We start from the raw sequence: 8,339 nt of genomic DNA on the forward strand, positions 1-8,339 counted from the left end.
TTTCACAGAATTTCACAGAATTTCACTAGGGGGCCTGGTGTGGGGAGTGTCACCCTCCTTCCACCTCTGCTGCTTTGTCCCCACAGCGCAGGCCGTGACTCATGCTGTTGTGGGGGTGAGCAGCCCCAGGATGCCTTCCATTCTGAACAGCATGGAGCCCTGGGGACGCCGCGCCCCAGCCCAAAGAGCCAGCAGCCCCGCCCCGAACCACTGGAGACACACACAGGTACCGGTGTCACCGCGCCGCGTGCTGCGGCCAGGGCCCGGCCTTGGGGTCTGGGAGAGAGGGTGTCGGTGCTGACCACAATGCCCTGGGGGGGCGAGTTGGGCCACGTTGCAGGACAGTTGTCGTCGGGGGCCATGCGGAAGGGGGCCCGTTGGTGGTTACAAGGCAGCGGTGCAGGGCGTGAACCCTGGGGTCCTGGCAAAATGCCGGGGAGGGTCGGCGTGTTCTGCCCCCGTCCAGCTGACTGTTCCCTTCCTCACACAGATGCCGTCCCACACCAAGATCCTCCTGCCACCCTCGCCCTCGGGATACGTGCTTGGGCCTGGACTGACCCCCACGTGCCTCGTCCCCCTCATCCGTCCCGGGACAGCATCCTGACGACTGTGGCCTCCCCAACCCACCCTCCTAGCCAGCCCCACAGCGCCTGGACCAGCCCAGCCTCCCCACCCCCACTCCCATCCCCACAACCACCCACCCCAGTGCCCAGACGGACCTGACCTACACTACCCCTATCCCCACCCCTATAACCACCCACCCTCCTGACCAGCCCCATAATACCTGGACCAGCCTGGCCTCCCCTACCCCCACCCCTAATCCCATCCCCACAACCACCCAGCCTCCCAGCCAGCCCCACAGCATCTGGACCAGCTTGGCTTCCCCTACCCCTATCTCCACACGCACAACCACCCACCCTCCCAGCCCCCCCCACAGCCCCTGGACCAACTCGACCTCCCCTACCCCCACCTCCATCCCCACAACCATCCATCCTCCCAGCCAGCCCCACAGCACCTGGAGCAGCCCGGCCTCTCCTACTCCCACCTCCATCCCAACAACTACCCACCCTCCCAGCCAGCCCCACAGCACCTGGACCGACTCGACCTCCCCTACCCTCACCTCCATCCCCACAACCACCCATCCTCCCAGCCAGCCCCACAGCACCTGGAGCAGCCCGGCCTCTCCTACTCCCACCTCCATCCCAACAACTACCCACCCTCCCAGCCAGCCCCACAGCACCTGGACCGACTCGACCTCCCCTACCCCCACCTCCACTCCCACAACCACCCACCCTCCTGGCCAGCCCCACAGCGCCTGGCCTAGCCTGGTCTTCCCTATCCCCACTGCCATCTCCACAACCACCCACCTTCTCAGGCAGCCCCACAGCACCCAAGTGGGCCTGGGTTCCCCTACTCCCACCCCCATCCTCCTAACAACACACCCATACAGCCAGCCCCATAGAGCCCAGACGGACCCAAACTTTCTCACCCCCACAACTACCCAGCCTCTGGACAAGACCCACAGCACCTGGCCAGGCCCGGCCCCCACTTCCTCCTCCTACACAGCCACCCAGAGGCCTAGCCAGACCCACAGCACCCGGATGGGCCTGGCTCCCTCCAACCTCACAACCACCCAGCCTCAGGACGAGACCCACAGCACCCGGACGGGCCCGACCTCCCTCTCCCAGCCCCAGAGCGAGCCTCCTGGTACAAGGATGCAGTGTGCCAGCTCAGCGGTTAATGGGACAGGTTGTGCCGAGACACCTGCCCCCCCAGGCACTCCAGCTGGACAGACAGGTAGGGGCACAGGGGCAGTGGCCCCGGGAAGGGGGGGGTTCAAAGGCCTTGGCCAGAGGGTGTGTGGATGGCATCTAGATGCCAAGGCTGACTGGAAATGCCATTGTGTATGTGTGAGGGGGATTCCACCAGGAGGGTGATAGCATCCTCCCTAGACTGGCCTGCTGGACCTGGCTCTACAACAACCCATCCTCCTCCGTGGTGACACCCACCCGATACCGTCCCACTTCTGGGATCCCCCGGCCTTTACACAGGGGAAAATACCATTATCTACCTTTATGGGTGGGGAAACTGAGGCACGGACTCATGAATGAGTCAGTAGCTAAGCTGGGGAGAAAACCCAGGAGTCCTGGCCAACATGCCCCCCTCCCACCCTAATCCACTATACCCCCAAAACTGGGATAGAACCCAGGAGTCCTGCTCCCAGCCCCACATCTCTAGTCTACTAGACCCCACACCCTTCCCAGAGCTGGGGTAGACCCGCTGCCCAGGTTGCAGTAGCAGACAAGGCTGTTGTCAGTGGGTGAGGGGCTGGTGGCCAGTCCCAGATCCTTTGGGCCCCGTTTGCTTGGGCGGGGGGGAGGTGTCTCTCCAGCACTGAGCTTTACAGGTGGCTTCCTTGTGTCCCCCCCCACAGATGCTGCCCCCACGACAGACCAGCCTCACAGACATGTCCTGGAGAAGCTGCGCCCTGCCACCCGTGCCCTCCCAGCCACTGGCTTCCCCTCAGCGACCCCCTCGGCCCGGACCCTCCCACCCACAGCCACCGTCCCCTCAACCTTGGCCACTGCTCCCCCCGCCTCCATCCTGCAGGCCAGCACCCCTCCCACCCCACCCCTGGTCCAGGAGGCGCTGGCCGTGGTGTGGGAGCCCAGCCGCCCCAGTACCACGAAGTCCTGGGGCACCCCCTCTGTGCCGGGCGCAGGCCAGGGGACAGTCAGGGGAGCCGGGGGCTGCCAGGAGCCGGGCCATGAATCTTCCCAGCTGCGGGAATTGATCCAGGTGGTGCGGGGGCTGCGCGGGGACCTACGCGCCCTTGTCCACATCCAGCGGCAGGAGAGCCGCCAGCTGGGCGCCATCGCTGGCAGCCTGGCTCAGCTGGCGGGGGCCGTACAGCAGATGATGAGGGAGATGCCCAACCCGGTGCTTCGGGGGCAGAGCCAGCTCCCCCCTCCAGAGCTGCGTGGGCAGGACCCAGCACCCCCCACTGAAAGCCTCGCCTGATGCCCACCAAAGAGCTGCACACACCTCCACTGACCGATCCCCCCCCACCTGGCCTGCACTGCCCCCCCACTGAGAGAAAGCGCCCCCTGGCCTGCACTACCCCCCACTGAGACAGGCCCCCCTGGCCTGCACTGCCCCCCTGCTGAGAGACATCCCCGCCCCCCAGCCTCAACTGCCCCTCCCCGCTGAGAGGCAAACCCCCCTCCCCCCCAGTCTGCCCTGCCCCCCACATCCAGAGCAGAGTTCTCTGGGAACCGCACACCCGTCTGCCCCCCATGGTGGCACCAAGCTCCGGGCCGCAGGCGTCAGTCTGAGCCTAGCCCCCAGTAAAGAGGAAGGAGCTGGAGCTGTGGTGTCTCGTTCTCTCTGTTCGGCCGTCTGTTCTGGGAGAGGAGACCTGATGGCTCTGGGCAGGGGCCTGTAGTCCCTGGTAGCCGCAGCACGGGGTACACCCTCGCTGTGGTCCATGCTCTGTGTAACCGGCCACCCTCGCGCAGCCTGGCTGGTGCCCAGAATTTGCCCATCCTCCCATCACGGATCCACAGGGTTTGGTTTAGGTCACCAGTCTCCTGGGAGCGACCCCTTTAATGTGCTGGACTCAGAGGACCCCACACCGTTCCCAGGAGAGGGGCCGTGCCCTGCACGAGTGCTCGAAAGCTTGTTAACTCCTGGGCGTTAACACCAGCTCCCCTGGGAACCACGGGCAGGGTGGAGCTGGCGAGTTAGGCTGGGGACTGTGGGCAGGAGGGGGCTGGTGAGTTAGGCTGGGGACTGTGGGCAGGAGGGGGCTGGTGAGCCTGGCAGGGAAGCTGGGAGCTGCGTGAGGAGAGAGCCACGTGCCAGGGAGACTGTGGCAGCCTGGTCACCACAAGTGACAATCCAAGAACATTGCACAGATCAGGCGCCAGGAGAGCCCAAGGGGTGAACGGGACCCCAGTCACTCAAGCTCATTAAACAAGGTTCTGGGTCCAAGCCCAGCCCTCGCCCGGGTAGCCCCGTGGCAAACACACCCTTGACAGTCGTTATAACTCATTCCTGAGGATGCAGCGCAGAAAGGGAGCGGCTGGCTCGTTTGAGATATTCAGCACAAGTCAGACTGCCAGCCCCTGTTCCTCTGCTCGCTGGGGGCAGAGCTGGCCCTAGGCATAAGCAGACTAAGCAATTGGGCAGCTCAAAGAGGCCCCCTGTTCGCTTCTTATTATGTGTTGTGGGGGGTCCCCAAATATTCCTGCTTAGGGCCGCCGATGGACCTGCACCGCCTCTGTTAGCAGGAGGGAGTCTTGTGCTGCCCCCGGGATCTCCCTGTTGGAGGTGGGAGGTGGTCGGGCACAGGGGCCCCTATGGCAGAGGGGGCGGAGAGGAAGTGACACCCAACCCTGCTCTGGCCCCATTTCCACACCAGCCCCTCCGCCCCCCGGTTGCAGCCTTGGCTCCTGGCTGCTGCCCCCGCACTCTGCTCCTGACCACATCCCATACCCGGGCCCCATACCTGGCCGGCCTGGCTCTTGGCCATGGACCCGGCTCCTGGCCCCATTTATGGCCCCTGCCCAAGGCCCCGTGACTGCAGCTCCAGGCCCCACCCCAGCCCCACCCGCAGCTCAAGCCCTGGTTCCTAGGCTTCGACCACGTCTTTGTCCCTGCTCCCAGCCCCAGCTCCCAGTTGCACCTCCTGGGGGGGAAATGGATCAGGTAAGGGAGGAGGCTGACCCAAAAAGCTTGGGGACTGCTGCCCTATGGGGTCAGCGCTGCCCCGTCCCCGGCTGCGTGTAGAGGGAGGCCCCATAAGACCCAAAATGCCAGCTCAGCTCAGCCAGAGGAGGAAGCAGAGCCAGCTGCAGAGATTCCGGCCAGAGTCAGAAGGGGAAGCATCCAGGAAGCTGGGCCAGCGCCACTGGTCCTGGGGCAGAGTCACAAGATGGGGAGCTGCCTCTGGGGTCATCCTGGCTCCCAGGCCCCCCGCTCTAACCACTAAATCCCACTCCCCTCCCAGAGCCAGGGACAGCAGTGGGGAAGCACTGACTGAACAAGGAGAGCTTCCCCTCCTAAGCCTCCCACCCTGCTCCATCACTGAGCCCAGCATCTCTTCCCAGCCCTCCCTCCAGGACACATGCTGAGTCCAGCGCCACCCTGGTGCCAGGAAACCATCCTGTGACTAGCCCGTGGGCCAGCCCCTCAAGCCGGTCCCTCCCTTGCTGAGCTGGCAGAGTGCTGTGCCAGGCCTTAAAAGGGGCTTCCTGGGCGGGCTGGGGTGAGACGCGCCCTTGGCATTGAATTGCGGCAGGACAGAGCCGCTCGCCCTGGGGGAGCCATGGACCTGCGGCTGCACTTCTGGCTCTGCTTCGGTGAGGGTCCCTCTGGGTGTGTAAGGTGCCCGCCCCATCGGGGGGAGGGGCCGGCTCGGCTGCCTCTGGCTCCCCGGTGTATCCCTGGCGGGGGCCCAACAAACTCCTCTGTCCTCCCCCCAGTGCATATGGCTGAGCCCTGCCCTGCTCAGTCCCCCCATGGGGAGAGGGTCTCAGTCTGTGTGCTGGCGGGGCCAGGCCATGCCCTGATGGGGCTGGTCTGTGCACGGGTGAGGAGCAGGGCAGACCAGCCGATGTGGGCACTGCTGTGTCTGGCTCCAACTGCTCTGGGCTCTGCCCCGCCCGGCGCCACTGTCCCACAGGCGCCTTCCTGGGGCTGGGAAGCTTTGGGGTGCGCGGGCCCTGCTCTGTTCCTGATGGTTTCCCCCTTGTCTTTCTCCAGCTGCCGGCTTGGGAGTCTCATCCTCCACAGGTACGTATGTCTGGCCCCCAGGAGGCTGCCCTTTGCCAGAATCTCCCCCCTGCCACCACGGCTGGAGCCTGAGCAGAGCTGATCACAGCCGCCCTTTAGAGTCAGGTTAGGTCTCAGCATGCAATGGGAGGCTGCCCGGTTCAAGCACCCAACAGGAGCAAATTGGAGAGTGGCACCAGGTGCTGCAACTCATTGCAATGGGGCATGTTCCCTTGGGCAGACAGCATTGCCTTTTCTCCCACCCCCAGCAGTTCTGGTTTGCCCTCAGACTGCCCGTCTCGCTGGGGTCTGCCAGCCACTCCCTGCTGGATCAAGGGGAACAGGCATCCCAGCAAAAAACTTCCTCCCAGCTCTCCCTCTCAGCCCCATGTGTGTTAACACTCAAATCTAGCCCACAGTCTTCCAGGTCAGGGTGGCCCCCACTCTCTCCATTGTCACACTGGCCCAGATCCCCCACCCCCAATTGCACTCCTGCCCTCACACAGCACACAGACCACGTGTGGTGAGCACGGCACATGTGGACTGTCCAGCACGGGTCACATGGGGGCCCTCCCAGCGCATTGGCAAATGAGGTCGGAAGGGAGCCGGGCTGTCAAACCAGATGGGGGGGGGGGCAGAGGGCAGTCTATGCAAATGAGCCGGGACAGATAGGGACACGGCTGCCTTGCTCCCACGCCACCTCTGGAGGGAGCCAGGGTCTCTCCCCTCAGCGGGGGCACTGCCCTGTCTCCCGTGTGCTCTGCTGCTCTAGTGACGGCGCAGCCGGCGGGAAGCTCTGGGCATTGAATGCACGTGTTGCTGAATGGAAACGGAGAGCCAGGAGTCCGGATCCACCCTTGGTTTGGCCCCAGTGTCCTGTGAGCCAGTTACTTCACTTCTGTCTCTGGCTCGGGAGTGGAGTAGGGTCTAGTGGTTAGAGTGGGGGGTTGAAGAGGAAGAGGAGGAGGAGGCTCTACTCCCTGCTCTGCACGGGACTCACTGTGTGACCTGGGAAATTCGCGTCCTGACTCTGTGCCTCAGTTTCCCCTCTGGAAAGCAGGGACACTGATACTGTGCCATTTCCTGGGGCTCAGTGACCTGTTTGCCATATGGCAGGAGGGAGGTGCGGGAGAAGGGCATGGGGTTAGTGTCCTGGGGAAGCCCATTCTGCCCTGTTCTGCATTTGCTGGCGATGTCTCGCGCTGAGCTGGGCCACAGTAGCGTACTGAGGATTTCCGGTGCCTGAGGGACACGCCTACATTTGTGGCCTCCCCAGGCCTCATGCGCCCTCCACACAGGGCAGGAGAGGTCCCGGTGCCACCCCCCAGCTGCTCCAGGTAGAAGAGTTCTGTACTTTGCGTGGGGAGGGGTGTGAGACTTGAGGGAGGGACACAAATACAGTCTTGGCTCCACTGCCACCCCCGTCCCCACACTTACCCACCATGCAGCGCCTGCCTCTCCCGCTCCAGCTCTGCAGCTCGGGGCCAGCTCAGACAGGGTGGCCTCAGCTCCCAGCCTGGGGACGGGGGCTGGGTTGGCCCTTCATGATGCATGGGGGGGAGGCACTGAGGGGCACCCCTCAAGCCTCCTGTGCCTCCCACCCATTACCCATTGGCCTGCAGCCTGGCGCCTGGGGGTGGGGCGCCTGGCTGGCCCTTCACAATGCTTAGGGGGGGCCACCTGCATCCCCCCCTCCTGCGCGTGGTGAAGGGCTGGCCCGCTACCAAGGTGAGCTGGCCTGAAGAGCCCCAGCCCCAGGGGAGGGACGGGAGGATGCCTGGGGTCCCAGGATAGGGTGCTCGGTTCTGACTGAGCCGCTTTGCTGGGTGAGTGCTGCAATCTGCCCGGGCAGCAGGAAGGGGACCTGACAGGCCCAGGGGGTGGGACAAACAGGTCCTGGGCTCCGCTCCCTGTCACCTGCAATGTGGCAGGGTTATGAAGGGAAAGCAGGGTCAGTGTCCACACGCCATCCACTGCTGAGTCCTGGCCAACATGCCCCCTCCCACCCTAATCCACTATACCCCCAAAACTGGGATAGAACCCAGGAGTCCTGCTCCCAGCCCCACCTCTCTAATCCACTAGACCCCACCCCCCTCCAGAGCTGGGGTAGACCCACTGTCCAGGTGTGTGCAGTAGCAGACAAGGCTGTTGTCAGTGGGTGAGGGGCTGGTGGCCAGTCCTAGATCCCTTTATCCCCGTTTGCTGGTGGGAGGCGGAGTGAGGCATCTCTCCAGCACTGAGCTTTACAGGTGGCTTCCTTGTGTCCCCCTCCACAGATGATGCCCCCACGACAGACCAGCCTCACAGACATGTCCTGGAGAAGCTGCGCACTGCCAGCCATGCCCTCCCAGCCACTGGCTTCCCCTCAGCGACCCCCTCGGCCCAGACCCTCCCACCCCCGGCCACTGCTCCCCCCTCCTCCATCTGGGAGGACAGCACCCTTCTCTTTCTCCAGGAGGAGGTGACCGCGGAGGAGTGGGAGCCCAGCCGCTCCAGTGCCACGAAGTCCTGTGACAACCCCTCAGTGCCGGGCGCAGGGCAGGAGACAGTCAGGGGAGCCGGGG

The 8,339-nt window shown here is 64.4% G+C and overlaps 1 long non-coding RNA gene across 1 annotated transcript; it reads left to right on the forward strand.

The window, feature by feature from the left end:
- The first annotated feature begins 5,301 nt into the window (after positions 1–5,301).
- On the forward strand, positions 5,302–8,113 carry LOC137145931 (uncharacterized). Its single transcript, XR_010917801.1, has 3 exons — positions 5,302–5,363; positions 5,767–5,796; positions 8,052–8,113. It is a non-coding gene; the product is annotated as an uncharacterized lncRNA (long non-coding RNA).
- Positions 8,114–8,339: the final 226 nt, after the last annotated feature.

Source organism: Emydura macquarii, unplaced genomic scaffold, assembly GCF_026122565.2.
Source record: "Emydura macquarii macquarii isolate MOO-44397 ecotype Brisbane River unplaced genomic scaffold, CSIRO-AGI_Emac_v2 contig_3674, whole genome shotgun sequence".
Lineage (NCBI taxonomy): Eukaryota > Metazoa > Chordata > Testudines > Chelidae > Emydura > Emydura macquarii.